A 25798-nucleotide genomic window follows, 5' to 3' on the forward strand; every position below is an offset into this window, starting at 1 on the left:
TTTACAACTAATCATCACTTCAAATATCTACAATAGCAACAAATAAAAAAGCATGATTATGGTCTTCACTCTACCACATAGTCTGGATTATTCTTCAAAATTACCATACCTTCAAGAATTGGTGATAGAGGTATATATCTGCATAAAAAGCAATTGTTAGTATTAGAAAGACAGACTTTTATAAAATTTCAAGGCATTGATGTATTACTTTTCTGTAGCTAGCTCTGCCATATCCCCGACAGCCAGGAGAACAGGGGTGGAGTGGGTCCGAAAACCAGTGATTATCTTGGGACGACCAACCTGTCCAACGCCAACTGCTTGACCAACTCGAACAGGCACCGTTAGAAGCTTCAAGTTCTCATCCACAGTCAACAACATCCTCGGCTGTTGCAACAAAATGTTATTAAGGTTGTCTTAAAATGTAGGAGGGGGATAAGGAGTGAATCACTGAACAAACCTGCATTGCTAAAACAAGGAAGTAGAGAACATAGTGATATTCTCTAAACAATGCAGTTGTCATATCGAGGCATGCATACAACATAATAACTAGACCTGCAAGTGCTGTCCTGTAAAAGTGAAAGGAAAATAACGTCCATTAGAAATTATTATAGTAAAGCAGTACATTTCATTCTAAGCACTTTCTCAGTTGGCTTACAATCTTCCAACACAACATTTAATGAAAGACAAAGGGAGAAGGGAAAATAAGGATTCATTTACGGTGATAGTAAAAAGCGATCAGAATGATATGGATCAAGTGTTAATAAGCCCTTTCCCATATGTACAAGACCTTGGGCAATCCACACATGTAGAGACGAAAATCAATGGTTATCCATGCATACAACACATGTTTACTTTGACCATCTATTGGGAGCAAGGTCATAAGCTGTTTCACTGTTAAATAATAACATTAGCAAGGTGATAAAGTAAAGTGATGCCAATCCACTTTACCTTTGGATTTGATATACACAGTAGAGCAAGTGCCAGAGGAACTGCTCGACGAATATTCTGCTCCCCGTACTGTAGATGTTCCAATGATCGAATTGCCATCTCATGACCTAATTCTTCAGCCATTGCTACCATAGCAATTCCAAGCACTGCATGAGGACCCTGGTCCACTTCGTCTTCTTCAAGATGTTGTTGTGAACATTGACCCAAAAGATTTTGTACCTGCATGAAAGAAGCACCAGAAACTATAAGCACAAAACTGCATTTACAGTTTTCCTCAAAAAACTGCTGGTTATCTATAATAAGATTGTACCTTGAGAACATTCCTAGTTCCAGCATAGGCACAGGATAGCAGTGTCGTGTCCCAATACTTTCTCATTTTTACATCAAGAGTCTTTGAAAGTTCAGCAGTTGCCTCCACACTTTCCTATACAAAGCACAGTATGAAGATTGAATGCTACACCAGAGGGACTTTAACCTAACCTAATAGTTCTTATAAAAAAACCTAACTTAATAGCTAAACCCTTCCTAACAATCAAATCTTTTCAGAAATTAAATAAGATAGGTTATGAATCCTTTGCAAATGTAAGATAAAGCTACCTACAATAGACTCTATCCCTTCTTTAGACTGTTAACATGGTGAGAGCTTTGATGAACCAGATTGCCCATTACAATAATTTGAAAAGACAAGAGGAAGGAAGAAAGAAACAACTAACACTGCCCAACATCTAATAACTTTTTTTCCAAGATAAAGAAGACCAAGGCCAAGAGGTAAAAGTCTTGTAAGAGGTTGTTCCAACTCTGCTTCAATACGGGCCATAAGTACAGATATGAGTGTTTCAGCAACTTCCTCATTGCAAGAACCCACATAAATCAAGCCCAATGAAATTGCAGTGAAAGCAGTCACAGAAATTGAATTTTCCTCATCAATGAGAATATCTGTCAATATGTGTCGTAGCTGAAGAAGCAAGAATAAAGCAAAATGTTTTACATTTGCAAGTAAAAACTCACATGTATTTCAACTAGTATAACTGAAACAAGATTTGTAAGAAAATGTATATAAACAGATCACCTTCTCATTTTTGGAACCTGCATATGCTATTCCCAATCCCATAATTGCACCAACCCTGACCGAGGAGCGTTCTTCTTTAACCGTGTGGTCTACTAGTGTCGCAACGCGAAAAACAACCGGCGGAAAAAAAACAACACAGAGCCGCCACCATGCGTTATTTATCCCAAAGGAGGGAAAGGAAACGCTCGAAGTAAACCTGAAAAAGGGGAAAGGAACGGTCTTACGACCAGAGATGCAGGGCACGGGAGTCGGTTACGCAAGGGGAAGGTATTAGCACCCCTCACGTCCGCCGTACTCGACGGGATCCACGCTCAAAAGAATAGGATAAGGTTGCTGATAAACTGCTCAAAGAATGCACACACACTGGAATAAACAGGTGAAAGAAGATGGAGGAAAAGGACTCAGCAGGATGTCGCATCCCGGGCCTACGTAGTTTGTCAGAAACAAACATCAGAGTCGACGTAGTTCGGGGAAGTGGGGAACAGGCTCGCTAGGACATCGCATCCTATGCCTACGTATCTTATCTGGAATGAGAGTCAGAGCTACCGTAGTTCGGCTAACGCACGCTGTCATACCCCAAAATTTGCCCGTTAACCGTGCAAGACATTTTTCAAGGCACTCCAACTCATTTTTCAAGACATTGATATTAAAGGAACAAAGACCCAGCACACAGGTGGCCAGATCCAGAAAATGACTTAAAATGGCTTGCTCGCTAGGCGAGCAAAATCATTCGCCTAGCGAACCCTTCGCTGCACCACTCGCCTAGCGAAGCTTGCGAATACCAGAAATTTTGGGCTTCATTCTGAGCCCATCAGGTCACAAAAATTATTATAAATACCAGAACTTCACACAGAGAAGGGGACGCAAAACGAGACAGAAACGGACGGACAGAAACCCTAGCAATCAAACCCTAACAGAGGCAATTGGCAAAACCCTGGAGGCGAACGAAGATAATTCAGTGTAAACCCCGGATACCCCGAAGGAAACTCATTTGCACAAAGGTTACCTCCGCCCAACTCAATCCGACACCTACCCTAAGGGTGATCTGCCAATTCAACGTTGCAATTCAATTGCAAACAGGTTTGCACTACCACTACCGCTTTATGCTCCCAATTTACATGTGATATTATGATTGAATTTATAAATATATCTTAGGTTTTGCATATGGATTTAAGTATGCAAGGATGTCTTGAATGTTTAACCATGTAATTTCTGTAATGGATGCCATAGGGTTTGGAGCTTGCTGAAATCGTACTGTTATTAAACTCAAAACCCGCAATCGTTCGCTAGCACATCGCTAAGTGAATATGTAGCGAGTGTTCGCCAAGCCTTCGCTAGGCGAGGCAGTAGCGAACATGACAGTCGCTGATTTTTTTCTATTCTGTTCTGTGCTTATCTGACATGTTCTATCATAGCTGTGTATTATTTGCCTGACATTATTACTGTTGTGATTCCTTTGTTCGGTGCAACTATTGACCGCACCCCATTTGGTATTCTGACATGTTTGCTGAATTTTGTTAGGGCTCGCATACTCCCGAAGAAGGTAGCTTGCTAGGTATTCCACTTTATTTGTGGGATACCCTTGTGGAGATTTATCCTAATTACCTAACTGATTACAAATGTTGCCTTTGAATATATGACCTTGGCCCTCTCTTTGTTGCCTTACGGTATTACGGTCATGTCCCATGAATGTGGGGATACACTTAGCAAAGACCCTTCGATTAAATCATCATGTCCCTATAAGATAAATCATAGTCCCTCGGATGTCGCCTGCGAATATATGATTTTGTCCCTCGATGGCGTCGTTGTAGCCTACGGTTAAATGATGATCGTCCCTTCGAATGCTAGGGTATCCTTACAAATGTTGCCTTCAATGACCAATCGATGACCCTACGATGTCCCTTACATCCAAAGGATAAGACTACTTACTTCTCAATAGTAGGGACAGTTTTACCCTCCTAAGGACAGGAGATACCAATAAAGACCTTGGGTTAGGTATAACTCTTAAATGCTGACTCACAACTTAAAATACTTTTCACACCTCACACTTCGCAAAACATCTATTAGAAAATCACCACTTGGTATACATTCGTATTAGAATTATTACCCAGTTATATTTTTCTAAACAGCTTTCAAAATTAAACGAGATAAATACTTTGTATACATTCGTACAAGAATCATTACAAAGTTAAACTCTCTTTTCAAAATATTTTCTAAACAGTTCTCAGACACTTTTTCAGACAAGAAAATCATAAGTGATTCAGCAATTAAGAGCCCATGGATAACCATGGATACAAAGGGTGCTAACACCTTCCCTTTGTATAATGTACCTCCCGAACCCAAAATCTAATCAAGGTCTTTCCTGTTCTTTTCCGCCTTTCCTTATTGGATAAAAGAAAAGTCGGTGGCGACTCTTGCAATCCGCGACATTGCAATTTCAAAGCAAAACATAAAAGTCCAGTTCACCGTATGACACACGCCGAAACAAAACACAACACAGAGACGCTGAGACGTTAAAAGAAACTCGACAAGGAAACAGAATGCCAATAGCTGCGCTTACATCCAACTCCAAAAACAAACGGGAAACAGAAAGCCAATCAATGGTCTTACATCTAACTCCACAAAGCAAAACAGGAAACAGATGGCCAATCAATGGTCTTACATCTAACTCCAAACAGATAAGCAATCGCTAACCAGCGAACACCAAAGAAAGAGAGCAGGTTGACAAACTAAAAGGGAGTCCGGTACTCGGGCCTAGTAGTTGTCAAGCAAAACACCAAGAAGACGCTGAGACGTCAGAAGAAACAAAAAGGTTGAACACACAGACTAAAAGGGAGTCGGGAACTCGGACCTAATAGTTGCAAACAAAACACACGTAAAAAAGAAAAGGGCGCCCGGAGAGATCTCGCTCGATCTCCTGCCTACGTACCTCATCTGGTATGAGGATCAGGGCGACGTAGTTCCCCTTAACAGGGAAGAAACTTTCTCCTAACCAGAGACTAGGGAGATAACAACTAAAAGGGAGACTACGACTCGAGCCTAGAAGTTGTCATGCAAACGATCCCTATGTTGAGGTCTCTAATCAGAACCTAACTCGCACAGGAAGCAAGCTAGCCTAAACAGCAAGTAAACAAACACAGGTGAACAGGTATCACACACTATATGCAAACAAGCGGCTCATACAAGGTTGGGCTTTAGTCAAGGGGCCATATCAACCTCGACAAACAAGCCAACATTGTAGGGGTGTCTGAGGCTCTTAACCACTGACATTGACCGTCAGAGTGAGCAGATGAAAGGTAATGAGGATTGGACCTCATAGCTCTTAACTCGGGCCTGGGTGAGCTCGAATCAATGAAAACGTGGGGATCCAGAATGAGGGACCCTACTCCACTTGACTGACTCTATATATAATGAAAACGTGGGGATCCATTTCATATAACGTACCATAGTCTTGATAAACAACTTAGAGTCATGATGGTAGAAGAAGGGGACAATGCGGTGATGGATGAGAAATTATTGGTTGTGGAAATGGAGGAAAGATAGGTTGAGGAGGAATCGGAATTGATAATCCTAGGCATGTGTAACTTTGCTGTAAAAACAACTAGAAAACCTTAAACTATAAAGTTGAGAGGAACAATTAAAGGGGTGCCTATGGTGATTTTGATATATAGTGGAACATCTCATAATTTTGTTTCTTAGAGGCTAGTTCAGAAAATGGCATGAACATATGAAGGAGCTTAGGCAAGTGTAAGAAGTTAGAGATGATTACGGAAGATTACAAAATTGTTGTTGATGCACATCTGTGTGGGTTGGAAAATATGGATGTAGTGCACATAATTGAGTGGTTTTTGAGTGAACATAAATGGATAACACTACACAATTGGGGGGGGGGGGGTTATAGAGCATTTTGGGGAGGCAGTGTCATCTTAAGATATGAGAGTTGGGAATATTAGAGACCATAATGGCAGCATACATATAGTTGCATGATTTCACTGCTACTTAACAGAAGAAATTAGAAGAATTAATGAGAAAGTTTAAAGGGTTTTCTAAGGAAGTGATAAGCTTATCATCTGAAAGGGAGCGTTCACATGCCATTACTTTGATAGATGGACATGGCCCATTCAATGTGTGACCATATCGATACCCACATCATCAAAAAATTATATCGAAAGTGTTGTACCCCAAAATGTGCCCTCCACTTTTTGATATTTCCATCCAACCATTTGACTTGAGCATCAGTTGCATACATTAACAATTCATTCATATGCATCATTCATCCATTAGTGGATCACCATAGATTCAAAACTCTTGACTTGTGAAGCTAGGGTTGGCATATGGAACAACTTCAAAAGCATGGCTTGGCTATTCATCAGAGCATAGTATAGTGGTAAATTCATGATCATCAAGCTATGGATAAGCTTAACGTTAATAAAACCAGAGTCGCCATCGCGTTTCTATTATTTCCAAAGGAAAAGGGAAAAGTACGAACAAAATCCAAAGATAAGAAGTTTTCAAATCAAAACTAATAAAATGTCAGAGATTACAGGTAAGGGGATTGGTTACACCGAGGGAAGGTGTTAGCACCCAAAGTGTTCTAGGTACTCCTTGGGAGCCTTTTTTTGTGCGTGTATGTGTTTTTGGTATAAAATATGTTTGAGAAAAATAGAGTGTGGGATGAGAAAAGAACTCATTGATTATATTTTTGTGTTTGACAAGACCTTCGGACTTATGCCTATGTACCAACATAAAAATGAGGGATCAAAACATCATAGTTCATGGTAACAATTTCAAAGTTGGTGAGTTGCTTTTTAACAAAAATTTAAATGAAAAGGGCACAAAGGGCCAAAAATTTTGAACGAAGTTGTTAGTTCTTTTTGTATTTTGAAATTTTAAGTCAGTATGATTAAGTTTACTTACAAGTTTGATTTAAGAAAGAGTTTGAAAATTCATTAACATAAGGCCAAAGTTTCTATTTAAAATAAGATCTCAGTTTGAAATCACAAGCAAATAATTTTTTTTAAAAGGGGGAGAGATTTTGAAATTTAAGAAGTGGGAGAAGATGAAGAGGCTATTATAAGCACAAAAATTAAAAGTTAAGAGTTAAAAAGATCTGACCAATTGGATGCAATCCAATAGACAATAATGTCACATAGAAAACCCATTTTCCCTTTGGACTTTGAATCAAGCAATAATCAATAAGCAATTAGCAATATCCAGACATCATGAAGATCAAGACATCAAATAAAGATAGCCACATCCAAGCAAGCAATCCCAAAATCTAGCAGTCTTCTTTGTCTTCTCATGTATCAGATGAAATATTCCTTGATCAACTTAGAGCAAAGCGTCATACACAAGGTCAAAATAACAAATAAGCACAAAAACAAAGTAGCAGATGAATTCAAACAAATCCCAAGACTTGCACCAGATGAAGGCTTAGTTCACAATAACTTGGTCTCAAAATGTTGGCATTGGCCAAGTCCTTTTTGCATAGGGAATGTTGTTTAATCTTAAGTCCAATAATTCAGATCGAGATCAACAGTCCACCAAACATTTTTTAAGGTTTTTGTTGTTATTAGGTATTTTAAGGTCCTGAGACCACAAATAAAACCAAAATGCACAAATAACGTATACAATCACAAGATATGACTCAAATGAGCAAAGTGAAAATGACATAAACATAAACAAGTTAAATGAAATGTAAATGGCAATGAATGATAAATGAATGAAAATTAAAATCATCTAGATTTCAAAAGTCTAAACCTAATTAGATACTGATCGACTGACTCAACAGTCTTTCGTTTGACGTTGGCTTGGTCTTTCAGACTGATTTTCGACCACCCCATGTAAAATTGTTCATGGAATAATCTCTCTAATTGCGTCCACGTTTGGACGGATTGGGGTGGTAGCATCGTAAACCACGTTAACGCATTTTTTGTAAGAGAACTCGGTTTGATACCTGACAACATGTCTGACGATAGATTCTTCGATATCTCTGGCGAACTTGGTGAATTTCATAACTTTACACCCTGTAACACCTCAAAATTTATCCTCCTCTTTTGGGACTAGCTTAGCATATTGCATTTTCATCTTTTAGGACATTAGTCATTTCAGCTTTGCATGTCATGTGGAAACATTGAGCAAGTCATCCTCCTAGGTCTTTCTCAGAAGATGGAGAGGTTAAGAGATTCAAGCCTGAGGCTCTCATGAATTGATCACTAATCATCTGAGGGTTTGTGCTTCAATTAGGGTTTCTTGGTTCCTCAAGGAGGTGGGATATTATCTTGGATTGGAATGGTACATCACCATCATCATGGTCTTGTCATCACCAAGAGATTTATTGTGCCTGATCAGATTCCTTGGGATTAGGGTTTTGACCTCTGGTCAACCCTAATCATCTGCATTGTGCCAATCAGGGTTTCTCAAGGAGATGGGGTCTTTTGTGGAGATGGGGATCACCATATGCTTTTATTGAGCTTTTGAAAGCTAGGGTTGCATTTTGGAGCCATTTCATCAGGAGATTGAGGCTCAAATTCATCTGTGCATGACCAAGTCATCTATCAACTAAAAAAGTCAACCACAAGTCAATTGTTGGATTTGGAGGTGGGAGATGGTTAGAAATACTTCATTCATGTTCAAACAAGTCTCATTTAACATTTCAAACATCAACATTGAAGAAAATAAAGTCAGGACAAAACTTTCCAAAAATAGAAAGTGACTTATAATTTGAAATTGCCAAAAATGGAAAGGTTTTCTCCTCAAGATTACATAACCAAAAATGCTTCAAATTAAATTTTGTCCAACATGAAAGTTGTAGATCTTGTTCTCCCATTTCCAAAAAGTCCAAGAACATGAATTTCTCATGTGTGGTTGAGAAGATATGGATCAATCATGGTCAATGGAATTTGAACTTCACAAGTGCATAACTTTTGAACCATAAGGCCAAATGAAGTGGTTCTTTTTGCAACATTCTTATTTTGACATGCACTATCCAATTCATGCATCATAAACCATGCATTTCCATTACAAAAATTTTGGACTTTTCATTTGAATTTTGGAGGGAAAATCCAAATTCAAAAATCATGCATTGTATTCACTTGTTACCACTTGCATTTGGCTCAAAATGACATTTGAAGTGAATTCCATACCAAATTCGTGTACTGTTCCATTGCATGCATGCACATGAGGGTGAATTAGACAATTTGCATAAAACTTGGTTTTCACTAATTCCAATTGCATTTGCCTAATTGTGCTTAAGAGCATCATTAGCATACCTTATAAAGGCATAAGCATAACTGTTTTTGTGATGAACACATCAAATTTTCAGATCTAGATCTAATTCACAAATCTCTTCAAACTTTTTCTCTCACTTTTCATCCAAAATTCTTCACAAACCTTGCCTTGTTCTTGATCAATCTATGATCTACAAGCATTTTTGAACAAGATTGAAGCAAGATTCATCCATTTTCGAGCTGGTTTGGAATTGTTAAAGTTTTGCATCATCAATGGCAAGTGGAGATTTGAGCAAGATCAAGCACGATTAACATCCAAACTTTCCTCCATTCATTCATCCAAGAGCTGAGGAGCATCTGTTTGTGCCTTACCAAGCCTGAAAGCATCGATTCCAGTTCTGCACTTCAATTAAGGTCAGAAATCGATTCTCATAATTCGTGAAATTGATGTATGCATGTTGTAGATCTTTCTTAGGTGATTAATCTGAGCTTTGTTCCATGAAATTCCATGAAGAAATGACTTAGTTCTGTTGATTTTAAGTTTGATGCATGAACTTTCCTTTGCTCGAATCTTTTGATATGGTTTGAATTAGCACTAACTAAGCATGGATTCGTGTTGTGCTTGGAAGGATGAACATGATGATGTATTCATTTTTGATTTCTGGACGAAAATGTTCTTGAGTGTATGAACGTGTATGAACATGAAGAACACCTAGGGTTTCTATTTCCATATAGCCTTTGATCCGTTTGAGCGTGTTTTGCACGCATTTTCCTGTTAGTCGTCATGCATTGGTCCAGTTGTAGATGGCGTGGCGAAATGATTCGCTATCGTTGCTTCCCGTTGCCACATGTACTTAGTGAAACGGTGCGTTTCACATGAAACACGCCTCATTTGAATTTGCACTCAGCTCGATCCTTGGTGGAGACATTTTCACATATGGCCTTGGCATTTTAGTTCATTTTCACCATGCTATTCATGTACAAGCTTTCATGTTCTTTTTATTTTTTTTCTCCACTTCTAAAAACCATAACTCAATGAATAATGATCCAATTGGCCTGGGATTTTTTGCATGATGATCCTCATGATGTCTAGTATTTTATGGGATTTTTTCCAGAAATTGTGCACGGTTGGAATTTATTTTTGCTTAGGGATTGTTCATATGTGTGCTTTCTTGACCAACCTTGCCATATGCTTCATGAAATGATGAGTTTTGATCCAATGATTGTGAAACTATGCATGCTTGAAATAGACATCTTAATGGACATTTTGGTATAGAGTTTGCATTATTCTCATTTCTGGTTGTTGAGTTATGATATGGTTAATGTAGGTGTGACAATGTGTGTCACACCTTTGCTTGCCTTGACTTGATGAATTTAATTGCCATGCTTAAACTTGTCCAAATGCCTTGAATTTTGGTGTGTTGATCATGTTATGTGTGCTGTTTAGCCATGATTTTTCTTGAGATTTATTGAATCATTTTTGCATTGATGTGGATTGGTTCATTCTGGTTGCTTCAATGAGCTTTGAACTTGCATGCCTTGCCTTATTTGACTTGTGAAATGAATTTGGTGCATGATATGGACATGAGACTTTTTGGATGATGTTCTAATTTGATTGAGCTTGATTCTTGTCAATTTTCATGTTCTGTTTTGAATTATTTCTCCCTCTTTGACCCTAGGCCTTGTCCTAGTGGTTTGCTTCTCATGTTTGAGCTTGGTTTGCAGGTTAAGAAGCATATGGCCATGAGGGAATTGATTCACATTGCTTGAGTTGACTATTTGGTTTATCTTGACTAAGGTTGACTTGTTTTGCAGGTGGCTTTTAGCTCATTTGAGTTGAGCTTGTGCCTTGCACATTGTTGCTTGTTTGACTTTGTACAGTTGACTGTTGACTTTTAATTGTCTGTTTGACTTTGGTTGAGTTGTATACTGATTGAGTTGGATTGTTTTCAGGTACATTAGTTGCTATAGTTCCATTGTGAACTTGCATTTGCTTGTGGGTTGCTTAACCTAGGTATAACATCTCTTCTCCATGTAGTCTGGAAGACCTGGCCTGTTATGTGGTCAGGCACCTGTCTGAAGTCCTCCTTAAGAGGCAATGCTTGTGATTGTTTATGCTTGTGCCAAGCAGGAAAAGACCTTTGATAAGGCAATTGACAGATAAAAGAGATGTGTAACCCATCTCCTATTAGTCTGTGTGTCATCCCTTTGCTCACATTACATGTTGATGCATTGTGGATATTAACTCAAGATCTATAGAGTCATTAACTTGTGGAGAGAGTTCCAACTTTCTGAACTCCCACACCTTCTATCATCTGAAGCTCTCCCAGGCTAGGGATAAGAATTGTGAAGTCTTATCTTCACTTCCCATTCATCTGCTTCACCCTAACTCTCAATGTTAGGGTTAAGAGCTAACATCACCCTGATACAGTGGCGTGTTTGTTGAGGTTGACATGACCCCTCGAATAAAGCCTAGACATGTGTGAGCCCACTTTGTTTGTATATAGTGTGTGCTATTTGTGTGATTGATTGCTTTGTTTGTGATGTTTAAGATAGCTTGCTGCCTGTGCAAGTTAGATAGAAAACTCAACCTAGGACCATGGTGGATTACATGATAACTATTAGGCTCGAGTCAATCTCCCTTCTAGTTTGTCATTTCCCAGTCTCTGGTTAGGAGAAAGTTTCTCCCCTGTTCAGGGGAACTACGTTGCCCTGATCCTCATACCAGATGAGGTACGTAGGCAGGAGGTCGTACGAGATCTCTCTGGGCACCCTTTTTCTTTTTGTGTGTGTTTGCTTGACAGTTGCTAGGCTCGAGTGCCAGACTCCTTAGTAACTTGTCTGTTTGTTTGTTCTTGTGTGTATTAGGAGATGGATATAAGACCAGCGATTGGCATTCCGTATCCTATTGTTGTGTGCTTGGAGTCCGATATAAGTCCATCAATTGGCGTTTGGTTTCCAGTGTGGGTCTGTTGGTTCGGAGTCTGATGTAAGTCCAGCGATTGGCATTCGGCTTCCATGTTTGCCTGTGGTTGTGTTTTGTTTTGTTTGGCGTGCGTGAGCCGAACTACGGTAGCTCTGATTCTCATTCCAGATGAGATACGTAGGCATAGGATGCGATATCCTAGCGAGCCCTTTCCCCTCTTCTCCCACCTGTGTTGTTCCCAGTGTGTGTGTGATGTGTGTGAGCAACTTCTTTTTAGCAACCTTATCCTATCTTTTTGAGCGTGGATCCTGTCGAGTACGACGGACGTGAGGGGTGCTAATACCTTCCCCTTGCGTAACCGACTCCCGATCCCATCTCTTTGGTCGCGAGACCATGTCTTTTCCAGGTTTACTTCAAGCGTTTCCTTTCCCTCTTTTGGGATAAATAACGCACGGTGGCGGCTCTGTGTTGTTTTGTTTTAGCCCGCCGGTTGTTTTTCGCGAATGCGACAGCTGGCGACTCTGCTGGGGAATTATAGAAGTTGACCTATTGCTGGTCCACCTTCCCTAAGCGAGTCTCTCCTAGCGTTCTAGGATAGTTTAGGTTGCTTGTGCTGCTCTATTTATTGCATTTATTATTATTCTGTTGTATATATTTGCATAAATATTTGCATGCATCATACTATCATTTTGCCGTCCTCTGTGCAGGTGGTTCCTCTGTTTTGGGGTGGGTGTTCTGAGTGGGGCTAAAACCCAGGCCCGAGTATACACCTAGGATTAGTGTGGTCTCACGTTCCTCATTTGCTTTATCAGCATATTGTTGCAACGTGACATACCACAAGCCGGACGAGGTTCATTTGAGAGAGTCCTTCCGTTTGGAGTTATTCCACTCAGGTTGGGTTATCTCATTTGAACTATTGACTTCGGTGACCGATCTTTCCCGGATCTTTGGTTTAGACGATCTTAAGAGAGTTGCAACGGCACACCCGAAAGGGCAAACCCGTTGAGTATCTTTGCCCGATTTGTCGAAACCATTATCCTCCTTAGGATAACCTGATTAGAATTTACCTGTGAGGGGCGGGGTGATTCTTACAGATGCATGATCTGATGGTGACTTTGTCGGTGACTATTGGTTCAGCAGTTGATCAGAGTCCTATTTATAAGTCGGATTTATGGATGTTTATTTCCGAGACGCCGGAGTTCTGTCCGTGGTATTTATCAGTGGGGATCCGTTTATTTCAGGATTCCCCAGGCTGGTTCGGAGATTGTTATGGTTATCTGTTCAGTGGATCTCTGTGATGATGATGGTGATGTATCTTTCAGTTCCGTTTATTTCGGAACCCTTGAGTCGGACTTATGATTGCTCAGTACCTCAGATGGTTATGATCAGTTCAGAGATCAGGGCTTCAGTGCAACAGATGATCAGATGACTTGGAGGATGGCACTATGCATTGCATTCATTCATCAGCATCATTCCATTTTTGCATTTACCTGCATCTAACACATGTTTATCCATATGCAGGGACATTTTCGATTGAGATCCTGGTTGAGAGACTTCTTTGCTCAGATATGTGGCCCAGTTTGAAGGACAATGTTGTCTATAACTTCTTCGACCCAGAGATCAGTGTGCTGAGAGATATGGTAGCATTAATTACACCCGACCATGTGGGGATGTTTCGAGAGGCATACGGTGGTATTCTGAAGTTGGTTTTCAGGCTCACAGACATTGACAAGAGCGCCATACATACTCTCCTTCAGTTTTATGACCCGGGTCTGAGATGTTTCGTGTGCCCGGATTATTTGTTGGGACCTCTGATGGAAGACTACGCTAGCCTCCTGGGTATTCCGATCAGAGATCAGATTCCTTTCTATGCTACTAAGGGGGAACCTGATATTGTTGAGATGTCTCGCGCTCTTTATTTGAGTCCGGAGGTGATTAAGGGGGGTTTGAAAGAGAAGGGGAAGTTTCCTGGTTTTCATTTGAGTTTCTTGGAGGCTAAAGCCAAGGAACATGCTGCTGTGGGTAATTGGAAGACTGTCTGTGCCTTGATTGCCGTGGGCATTTATGGGACCATCATGTTTCCTAATCAGAAGAGCTTTGCGGACATTAATGCCGTCAGATTGTTTGTGCAGAGGAATCCCGTTCCTACTCTGATTGGAGATGTCTATTACTCGGTCCATAATCGGAACGAGAAGCGGCGTGGGGGATTGATCTGGTGTTGTGCTCAGCTATTGCACAAATGGTTCATGGGGTATTTGCCTTCCCGAGGTGCTTTTGCTTCTCTTGATCCTACGGTCAAGTGGTCAGTCAGGTTGATGGGTTTGCGAGCCACTGATATAGCTTGGACTCACAATGGTATGGCCGGACGAGAATTCATCTACAGTTGTGGGAGTTTTCCCAATGTGCCTCTCATAGGAGTTCAGGGTTGCATTAATCACAACCCGACGCTTCTTAGGAGACAGATGGGGTTTGCCATGGAGGTTCCTCCTCTCGAGCACGAGATTCAGGAGTCTTTCTATTTCCCGGCTGAGGGTAATCTGACACGGTTGAGGCAAGTGTCTGGGGCATGGCGTAATATTCAGAGGAAGGGCAAGGTTCCTTTTTGGTAAGGTCAATAGCAGATCTTTTCCTCCATTTGACGATTGGCTTAGGAAGAGGATAGAGCTCACACATCTACCATTTCCTGGATGTGATCCTTGGTGTCCTTTAATTGAGGGACCGCGGTCTTCTGTCAGTATGGAAGAATTCCTCGAGATGAAGAAGGCCAGAGATCAGCTGCGGGTAGAGAAGACTGAATTGGAGATGAGTGTTGCTCGGATTCAGATGGCTAATTAGAAGATCAAAGTGAGGATGGAAGATCAGGATAAGAAACATGCCCTGGACGTGAAGCGCTTCGAGGTAGACACTGCCTATTATGGGAAGGTCAGCCAAGCATTGGAGTCGTCTACAAGGGAGCACGACATCACCAAGGAGAGGTTGGCCAGAGCTTCGAAGGTCATTGAAGATGAGAAGAGGAGGCAAATCCTTGTGAAGGATTAGAGAGATGCCAGAGCTAGAGTCCTTGCTGCAGAATGGGAAGCGGAGAAAGCGAAGATCATTGCCGAGAGGGATCATTATCTTGCTGAGAGAGATCATTACTTCAGACAGATGAAGATTCACCAGAAGGAGGTGGGGAGATTGCAGCAGGAGAACACCGAGCTCAGGTTCGCTGCAGAGTTTGCCAAGATGGTTGGTGATGTAGGGCCTTCTGTGGGACCTTCGTCAGACTAGACCTTTCTTATTTGTGTGGATTACCGTCAGGCCTGTTGACGGGATTCACTTGCTTGTATTTCCTTCCTGATTCTGGAGAATTGTATTTGATTTGTGTCAGCTTGATGTATGACTATGGCACTTATTGTGCACTTTTAATTTGCGATAGTTATTTTCATTCAGTGATCGATCTTCAAGCTTTATTTGCTTTCCTGTATGCACTCACACAGCACACACATGGTTGGGTGGTATTTTGTTAAATCATATATCTCTGATCTGTATGATGAAACTAGATGTGATGTCAGAATATTGCCGCCGGATTATTATATGTCTCGATGAAGCCAGGATCGAAGGACAAAGTGTTCCTCATGTGGATAGACATTGCATTCATGCATAAATCATAATAACTTGTCTTCTATTTTGCAGGTGTCAGTTTCTAACGTGTTTAATTCACACAGGAATGATGAATCCACCCAACACAGACATTCTCGAGCTGAAAGAGAAGATGGGAGAGCTGATCAATGTCATGCAAGAGTTCGCCTTGGGGAAGAAAGAAATTGCCGAGAAGGTGGGGAGGATTGAAGACTGGCTGAAGAAGGGGAAAATACAAGGAAACGCTTCGTCGTCTGGATCGAAGAAATCCTTTGGGAATGGTCAGCGCAAGAATGAGGGTGAATCGAGTGATGTGTATGCCCAGAGAGGACACGGTAGGGATCGTTACTACCAGCACACTGCTGCGGTAACCACCCCTGCTGGTAATCAGTCAGTCCGACAACAACATCAGCCACCTCAACAGAGGACACAAAGAGCTGGGGGCCAAGTGAGAAGAAGGACGACAGATCGTCATTTCAATAAGCCACCCATGACTTATGCCTTTCTGTTTAAGAGGTTGGAGGATCTTGGGTTGGTGCAGCCAAGGACATTGGTTCCAAGGAAACCGGATCAGAGGGTTGCAAGTTACGATGAGAATGTCAGGTGCGAGTTCCATGCCGGTGCACCCGGACATCACATTGAGGATTGCAAAGCTTTTAAGCATGTGGTCCAGGACTTGGTGGATTCTAAGGCAATCAACTTTGCACCGTCTCCAAATATGAATGCTAATCCCATGCCGATGCATGGCCCTATGGGGGTGAATGTGATGTCAGAGGATAAGAGAAAAATAGAGGTGACAGACGTGAGCCAGTTGAGGACTCCAATGTCTGTGGTCCCAAAACATCTGACGAAAAGTGGAGCATTCCCTCGTGTTGATAATTGTTGTGCGGCCGTCGCCACAAAGGGGTGTGTAGTGATTGGGGAAACGATTCAGAGAATGATGGAGGTGGAAATGGATGGTGAAAAATTTGAAACACCATGTCAGGCAGTTGAAACTGTCAAGGTGGAGAAGGCCATTATTGTTGAGAAAGAGAAAAAGCCGTCCATTTCTTCTTACAAACAGGCCGTGGAAGTGGTGAGAAATGGAGGGACCCCAGGCTGGGGAAAGATCATAGGCATTATGGTAAAGGCGGATATGTTCGGGGTTGGCTATCAGCCAGATCAAGAGTCGTCTAGACAAAACAGAGGACGTCGTCCACCGTTCACATTTGTCAGTACCGGAGTGCTGGATCCGGATCACGCCTGTGCGATAGGTGAAGAGAACGACAGTGACTGCGAGTTTGATGGTTGGATAAAACCGTGCGTACCAGGGATGGAATTCCAGAACTGGAAGGCCTAAAAAGATCATCACTGTCACTCATCCGGAAGAGTAATGTTTCTGTTTTTCAATTCTGTTTGCATGAAAGCCATACGTTTTGCCCGAAACGTATTGGTCCATTGTAAGGGCCACCTCATGTGTTTCATTTTGCAACATTTTGCATCATTAATAAATGGATGTTTTTCACATTAAAAGCGGTGTTCCCTGTTTTTCATTTATTTTTGCAGTTTAAAAACAAATAAAAATGGCAATGTTTGTTTTCATTTTTCCCCTTTTTAATTTGTCTCGTTCCGACTTTGAAAAGTATTTCTCCGGATCTCATTGATAACAATTTGGTTACACCTTCATATGACTTCGACAATCCGATCTATCATGCCGAAGAAGAAGGCGAAGAAGATTGTGATCTGCTGGAAGATTAGCCAGGTTGTTGAAACAAGAGGAAAAGGTGATTCAGCCGCCCGAGGAGCGATGCAAGGTTGTTATTCCAGGTGCCGCCGAGGTCAAAAGGGAAACAAAAATTGGGGCCGCTTCAGAGGCGAGTCGAGAGCAGAATGGTGGCGTTGTTGAAAGAGCATGTGGATACCTTCGCCTGGTCGTGTCAGGATATGCCAGGGTCGGATACCGATGTCGTTATGCACAAGCTACCATGGAGAGAAGACTGTCCTCTAGAGAAACAGAACGCCGGTGCCATGTATCAGAGAGCCATGGTGACTTTGTTTCATGATATGATTCATCATGAAATTGAATGCTATGTTGATGACATGATAGCAAAGTCCCAGACAGAAGAGGGGCATCTGGGAGACCGGGGCAAGTCGTTTGACCGGTTGAGATAATTCAGACTGAGGTTGAATTCGAGTAAGTGCACTATCGGAGTGCGGTCCGGTAAGTTGCTGGGGCTTATTGTAAGGGAAAGAGGAATCGAGGTTGATCCTGCTAAAAAAAAAAGAAGAAAGAAAAACAAGAAGTGCCTGAACCGAGAACGGAGAAAGAGGTTCGTGGTCTATTAGGTAGATTGAACTACATTTCATGGTTCACATCTTATCTAACAGCCACGAGTGAACCCATATTCAAGTTGTTAAGAAAGATCAAACGGTCAGGTGGATAATGATTGCCAAGGGGCATTGAGAAATAAAAGCATAAGTTGTAGGAACCTCTGATTCTGATGCCTCCTGTGGAAGGAGCAATTGTTAATCTGTACTTGACGACCTTCGAGGGGTCTACGAGGTGTATTGGGTCAGCATGACGAGTCTTGTCGAAAAGAGCATGCAATTTACCTTAGCAAAAAGTTTATCGACCGTGAAACAATACATTCATGGCTCGAGGAAACTTGTTGTACTTTGGCATAGGCTGCTCGCCGACTGAGACAGTATATGCTGGTTCATACCACTTTATGGATTTCCAAGATGGATCCGATCGAGTATGTGCATGAGAAGCCAGCATTGACCGGACGGGTTGCGAGAGAGAAAAAGAATGTTGACTGATTTGTGATGCTCTCAGAAAGCAATAAAGGGGTGTATTGTCTGATTATCTCGCCCAGCAACCCATTGAGGATTATCAACTGAGGAAGTTTGAGTTCCCTGATGAGGACATCTCGAGGTGCTCAAATCGAAAGATTGAGAGTAACCGATCCTGGAGGAGGGGCCTGACCCCGAATCCGAACGGATTCTGATGTCTGATGGGGTTAATGTGTGTTGAACTTTTAATCGGAATCGTAACAGATCACCTTTCTTGATTCTGCGGGATTGGGAAACACTAGTATTTGGTGAGATCTGAGTGATTTGCCCAAAATTGAAGATGAACGGAAATGGTAATCTGAGTACTCAGCTTCTAGTGTTCGATGGTAAGAACTGAAATCAGTGGATGATTCAAATGCGTGTGTTGTTTGACGCTCAAGATGTTCTTGATCTCATCAACGACAGTTACGTTCAGGCTGCACTTCCAGAAAATGAAATGGATGTGCAGATAAATGCTTAGCTTGATCTGAGGAAGAAGGATTAGAAGACGTTGTTCTACATCCATCAGTATGTGGATGTGAACGTGTTTGAGAAAATTGCTGATTCGACGACGGTGAAGGTTGCGTGGGACACACTGGTACGATGTTACGGCGGTGATGCATCAGTGAAGAAGGTAAAGCTTCAGTCTATACGTAAGAAGTGTGAGAATCTCAAAATGAAGAACAATGAGAAGGTACTTGACTACATCTCCAGAGTGATTCTGATCACGAATGAGATGAAGTCATGCGGAGAAACTCTCTTTGAAGAAAGTATCATTGAAAAGGTACTTAGATCTCTTATTCCCCGGTTTGATTGCATTGTGGTAGCAAGTGATAATTCTAAGGATCTTAGAACCATGAGAATAGGAGAGTTGCAAAGCAGTCTAGAGGCACAAGAGTTGTTTCTGACTAAGAGAAACTCTAAAATGGAGGTAGAGCAACAAACTCTAAAAGCAGCTTCTGGTAAGAAATATCAGAAGCAGTCTTGGTCAGAAGCCAGGAAGAGATATGATGATGTTAAGAAGTCAGAAACCTCAACTTCTTGATGGCAGAAGAGTGCTCTGAAGGAGAAGGAGAAGTATGACAAGAGAAAAGTTCATTGCTACTATTGTAAGAATTTTGGCCACTTCGCTGCTGATTGTTGGTCAAACAATGAAAGAAAGTAAGAAGAAGCAAACATAGCCAAAAGAGATTCTGATGATGAATCTGTGCTATTGATGGCTTATGAATTTGTTGATGCGTATTCGGCAGACTGGTGGTATATGGACACTGGCTACTCAAATCATCTTATTAGAAATAAGAAATGGTTGGTTGACTTTCACTTTGGTAAAAGGATAAAGATCAGAAATGTTGATGAAAAATACCTCAATCCTGAAGGTATGGGAAATATTATAGTAGTTCTGAATAATGGTAAATCAACATTGATTCAGAATTTGTGGTATGTTTCTGGCATGAAAAGCAATCTGATGAGTGTAGGTCAATTAAATGATAAAGGATTTTCAATTACCATGAAGGACAATCTTTTCAAGTTGTATATCTGTAATCAAAAGTTGACTATGAAGTTGGAACATGGGAGGAATAAGACATTCAAAGTGAATGTTAAAACTGCAGACTCTAAATGCCTTAGTGAAACAAGTGTTGTGAAGGAAAGTGAGTTGTGGCACAAAAGATTTGGTCATCTGAACTTGAGAAGCTTAGGACATCTGGATTCGAAGAAGCTGGTACATAAAATTCCCTCAATTAAGAAGCCAGAGAAGTCATGCAATATGTGCAGGGTAGGAAAGCAACCAAGACCGCCATTTGCATATGAAATTCCTCTAAGAGAAAAACATGCTCTGGGTGTGGTGCATTCTGATGTGTATGGACCATTTCCAATACCTTCACTTTGAGAGAATAAATACTTTGTGCCATTTGTTGACGAGTTCACAAGAATGACATATGTATCCCTTATAAAGTTCAAACACGAGGTGTTTTCTAAATTTAAGAAATTCAGAATCAAGGCTAAGAAACAGAGTGGTCAGAAGCTGAAAATTCTCAAAACTGATGGTGGAGGTGAGTATAACTCTACAGAGTTCATAAAGTTATGTGAGGAGAATGGAATTGATCATGAGGTGACTGCTCCATACACTCCTTACACAATGATCTTGTTGAAAGAAGAAACTGAACTTTGCTTGATATGACAAGGAGCATGTTGAAGGAGAATAAGCTACCTCACACCTTGTGGGGAGAAGTTGTTGTTACTGCAACATATGTGCTCAACAGGTGTCCAACCAAGAAGTTGAAGGGAATTGTTCCTTTAGAGAAGTGGACTGGAGAAAAGAAAAGTGTGAGCCTGTATACATGTATTTTCGACGCCATGAAATTAGTAAGCAGAATTAGTGCTTTTCGACACTTCGACGAATGGAGATGTTGGTTCGACATTTCGACAAGAGAAGTTGTCTGCAAATGAAAAGACGTCTTTGACAAGTATGAATGATGTTATGATATTTCGACAATTCGACAAAGTCTGAAGAGAGACGTCATTTCGACGTAAAGTGGAAATTCAAATTCAAAAGAGTTGTGACGTTTGACAGAAGACGTGTGGAAGCACCTGGAGAAAAGAAGTTATGCAGAGAGCCAAGTGTCATATTTTTAGGATTTATTCGTTAGTGATAGTTATTTTGTTTGTATATAAATAGGATAGTTGTTATCAGAAAAAGTATGGAAAAAACTTGTACAAAATTCTTGCAAAATACTCAAAGTACCCGTGTGAAAGAAAAGAGTCTTATCCGAAAAATGTACGTGTGAACAAACACCATTTCATTAAAAGTTTTATCTTATAAATTTCAAAGTTCTTTACCAATTTTCCTTTATAGTTACCAGTCATTTGTCCTTTACATTTACTTTTCGACAATTTATGCTTCGTCATTTATTTCTTCACCATTTATCTTAGTCTTGTTAAATTTACTTTTACTTACGCACTTTTAGTCAAATATCTTTAGTACATGGAAAACTTAGGAAACCAAATAAAAGATACAAAGGTTGTTCTAAAGAGTTACAAAGTTATTTAAATTTGCACATGTCCTAGGATTTGTGTGGTTGATCCTGCAAGTAACCCAATTCGACAAGTCTTGGAAAACCAGAGGTTGTTCGCCAAAATCAACCGCGAACAAATTGGCACGCCTGGTGGGACCAGTGCAAAATCAAAAAATTAAATAATCTTTAGTCAAGGTTTTTCCTTCGTTGTATGAGACTAAGAAGCGGTAAATTAGCTGTATCTGACGTAGAAAGACCTAAAAGAACGAGAGTAAGGAAAATGGCGAATCAACCAAATAATCCAAATAATCCTAATCCAAATGAAGCCATCCCAATATCCAACCCTATCCCTTCGACAGGAGGAAATTTGGGATCAGTCTCTGTGTCAGAGGCTGTGCCTTCGTCAACGGGGTCAATACCAGCGGTTTCGATATCGCAAAATGCGCCTAGTTCGTCCATCAGGGCACAACAAATGCCTGTTGGGACACCTCCTCCTATAGGGAATACTTCTAGGCCGTTTGTGACAAATTTCATCATGCCTCTGCCTGGTAGGGAACAACCATTTGGAATGCCAACTTCGGTAATGGCAAATTTACACAATTTGCCGGTATTATATTCTGATTCTATGGCCAATGTGTCTTCACCACTACAAGGGTCAGGGTATGGCGGAAACATGAGTAGACTAAACCAACAACAAACTTTACATGCCAGCAATAACAAATAATTCTGCGCAAGTAATTAGACAACAAATGGACGAGAGTAATCATGATATGGTCCAAATGTTGACACAACAAATGGGGGCGGTGTTTAATCCTCTAATACAAAACACCACCCAAACAAACCAATTGTTGGTAGCACAAATGACGCGCATTGCTGACTTTTTGGGGGTCCCTCAAACTCGACACAGAGAACAAGTGGTTCAGAACCCAGTGGTGGCGGTCCAAGAAGAGCCTACAATAAATCAAATATCGTCAGATAATCCTCAGGCAAACGTCAAAAATCAAGAGGATGTAGTCGAACAGCCTCGTGTCGAAATCCCTGTTCCACAAGAGCCTAGAAGGATAGTAATCCAGAGAGGCCAAGACGCTGATGCTGTGTTGCAGCAGCGAATCCGGTATAATAACTTGCCTGCCGAAAACAATTTAGCGGCCATGGTCGAAACGATAATGGGACAAAATGGGGTGAACATGGGATTACAAAGGCCCAATTACGCTTCCCCACTGTCGGAATATATTCTGCAAGAAGAATTGCCCCCAAGATGGAAAGTTCCTAAGTTCACCAAATTCTCAGGGGATACTAGTGAATCCACCATAGAACATGTAGCGCGTTATCTGATCGAAGCAGGAGAGATAGCCCATAACGAAAATTTGAAAATAAAATACTTTCCTAGTTCCTTGACGAAAAAGACGTTTACTTGGTTTACATCCCTGCCTGCAAACTCAGTGTATACGTGGACCCAATTAGAGAGGTTATTCCATGAACAATTTTACATGGGACAAACCAAAATAAGTCTGAAGGAATTAGCCAGTGTTAAAAGAAAACACTGAGAACCAATAGATAATTATTTAAATAGGTTCAGGTTGTTAAAGGCTAGATGTTTCACTCCGGTGCCAGAACATGAGTTAGTCGAAATGGCCGCAGGGGGTCTAGATTATTCTATAAGAAAGAAACTAGACACCCAGTATTTAAGGGATATGGCACAATTAGCAGATAGGGTGAGACAAGTCGAAAGGTTAAGGGATGAAAAATTCAGAGCAAATAAGAATAAAAAAGAAAGGGTGGCCTATGTAGGGGTATGTCAAGATGATGAATACGACGAAAACGAATCAAGTAACTTCGACGAACAAGAGATTGACTTAGCAGAACTGAAGCAAGGCCCACCATATTCGTGTGAAGTACTAACTCCGTCGAACGGAAACCCAGTCGAAACTAATGATAAGTTTCCTAAAAGAACTTATACATTCGACATCACCAAATGTGACGAGATCTTTGACTTATTAGTTAAAGATGGTCAATTAATAAAACCGCCAGGCGCTAAAGAACCGCCTGTGGAACAACAGAAAAAGAGAGGTTTTTGTAAATACCATAACTTTCTGGGCCATAAAACGTCTCGTTGTTTCCTTTTCAGGGATCTCGTTCAAAATGCTATCCGCGACGGAAGGCTGAAGTTTGGTGATAAGCCAAAACAACAGATGAGGATTGATTCGAATCCCATGCAGCCAGTCGAAGCCCATTATGCTGAACCATCCATTGTGAATATGGTGGAGGTCGAAGTTGCTCCTGACGGTAATTTCGAAATGGTGGAAGCTGCTGGAGGTTTCGACACTAATATCAACATGGTTGAGATTGCTGATGATCTTACAAACCAGAACAAAGTTGAAGTCACTGAAGGCTTCGACGACCAAAAAAAGAGTGAAACTACTGAAGGCTTCGACAAAAAGGACAATGACAATATTGCTGAAGATGTTGTAGATCGACAAGGAGCAAATTGGGATTGCTTGGGACAGCCAAGTGGGAAGTACGATTATCTCGCGAAATACACTGCGCCTGCAAGTTCTCGTATCGACATCAACGCAGTCCAGCCAACCGGTTGGGGAGATTTACCTTTGAGCAACAATGAAAAAACAACTGAGATAACTAACAATCTCCCTATCATCAAAAAGAAGGTTACTGAAGACCTCACTATTAAAAACAAGGCTACTGAAGGCCTTGATCCTGACCAAATGAGGATAGGTGATGTCGCAAACTGCGTCAACATTATGGGACCTGTAAGACCCCAATTTTGTCCCTAAGATCCCTCATGGCATCATAACATTGCATTGCATAGCCTCAAGGATCATTGAGCATCTTGACTCCCTTTCCCTTTGGGTAGGGATCTCTTGTGAGTGGTTTGAGATCACCAAGCATGCTTGAATTGTATATCATTGCTTTTCTTGTTTTATTTTCTAACCAAAAGCACAAAAATATGTCACTAACATCTTTTGTTTGTAGCTTAAGCAATCACCGGGTCAAGAGCTTCAAGAAGATCCTTTGTGCAAGAGATGAGGTATTTTCTTGGGATGAGGATCACATGATTATTATAAGGAGCTTACAGGAGCTAGGGTTTCATTTTGAAGCAATTTCACCAAGGGGTAGAGGCTCAAGTTAATCAAGACATTTCAAGGTCATCTGAGGACCAAAAGTCAACTGTGTAGTCAACTGAGGGCTATGAGGTGGGGAAATGAGTTGATACACCTCAATCATGTTCAAATGGGGTCTATTCATCATTCTAAACATCCATCTTGAAGATTCAAAGGTCATGGCAAAAGTTACTAAAAATGGAAAATGACATATAATTCAAAGTTTCCAAATTTGGCAAGTTTTGGTCCACTTTCAACTTGACTTGTCAATGTCAAAGAAGTTTCAAATGGATTTTTGGTGAACATGAAAACTGTATATTTTTGTCTTCCTTTTCCAAAAAGTCCTAATTCATGTCCATATGATGAATGGTTGAGAAGTTATGGTCATTTGATCACAAAGTGTGCATGGAAATTCAAAATGGCATAACTTTTGATGTAATGCTTCAAATTGGTTCATTCTTTTTGCAAAGTGCTTCTCATGTTCAAGGCATCTCAAAGTAACATCATTTGGCTCAATTGTGCAAAGGAATCATGGTCAAATGTTCATTATTTCACACATGTTCATTTTGAAGTTAATCTTCACCATTCATTTTTGGCTTGAGATGTAAGCAAAATAATCCTCAAATCCTGACCCTTGGTTGTTCTTGAGTGAATTAAAGCCCTAGCATGGGAGATCACACGTGCATTATGGCCATGGGAGCTTAAATTTCATTTTTTGCAATTGGCTTCATAACTCACTAATCATGATTAGTACAAGGCTAATGTGATTATCAGTGTCATTAACAAGGAATATAAATAGGAAAACCCTAATCATAACTGCAGGAACCACCATTTCAGATCTAGAATTCAAGAGTCTCTCCAAAATTTTCTCTCAATCGAATTTGATTTTTCTCCACACAAGCCTCAAATATTATTACATATTCTTGATCCTCATGCTTCACTGATCAAGAATCATTCATTGTTTGGTGCCATACCTCAAGAATTCGAGCAGTTCATGTACATTCTCATGTTGATGGAATTTGGAAATTGAAGCATATTCAAATGGTTTCAGCCATTGCTTT

General features: G+C 40.8%; 1 pseudogene; it reads right to left on the bottom strand.

Moving 5' to 3' along the window:
- Positions 1–19227, bottom strand: LOC127079842 (26S proteasome non-ATPase regulatory subunit 2 homolog A-like; annotated as a pseudogene).
- Between the last annotated feature and the right edge of the window lie 6571 nt (positions 19228–25798).

The sequence above is a fragment of the Lathyrus oleraceus genome, chromosome 5 (genome assembly GCF_024323335.1).
Source record: "Lathyrus oleraceus cultivar Zhongwan6 chromosome 5, CAAS_Psat_ZW6_1.0, whole genome shotgun sequence".
NCBI lineage: Eukaryota > Viridiplantae > Streptophyta > Magnoliopsida > Fabales > Fabaceae > Lathyrus > Lathyrus oleraceus.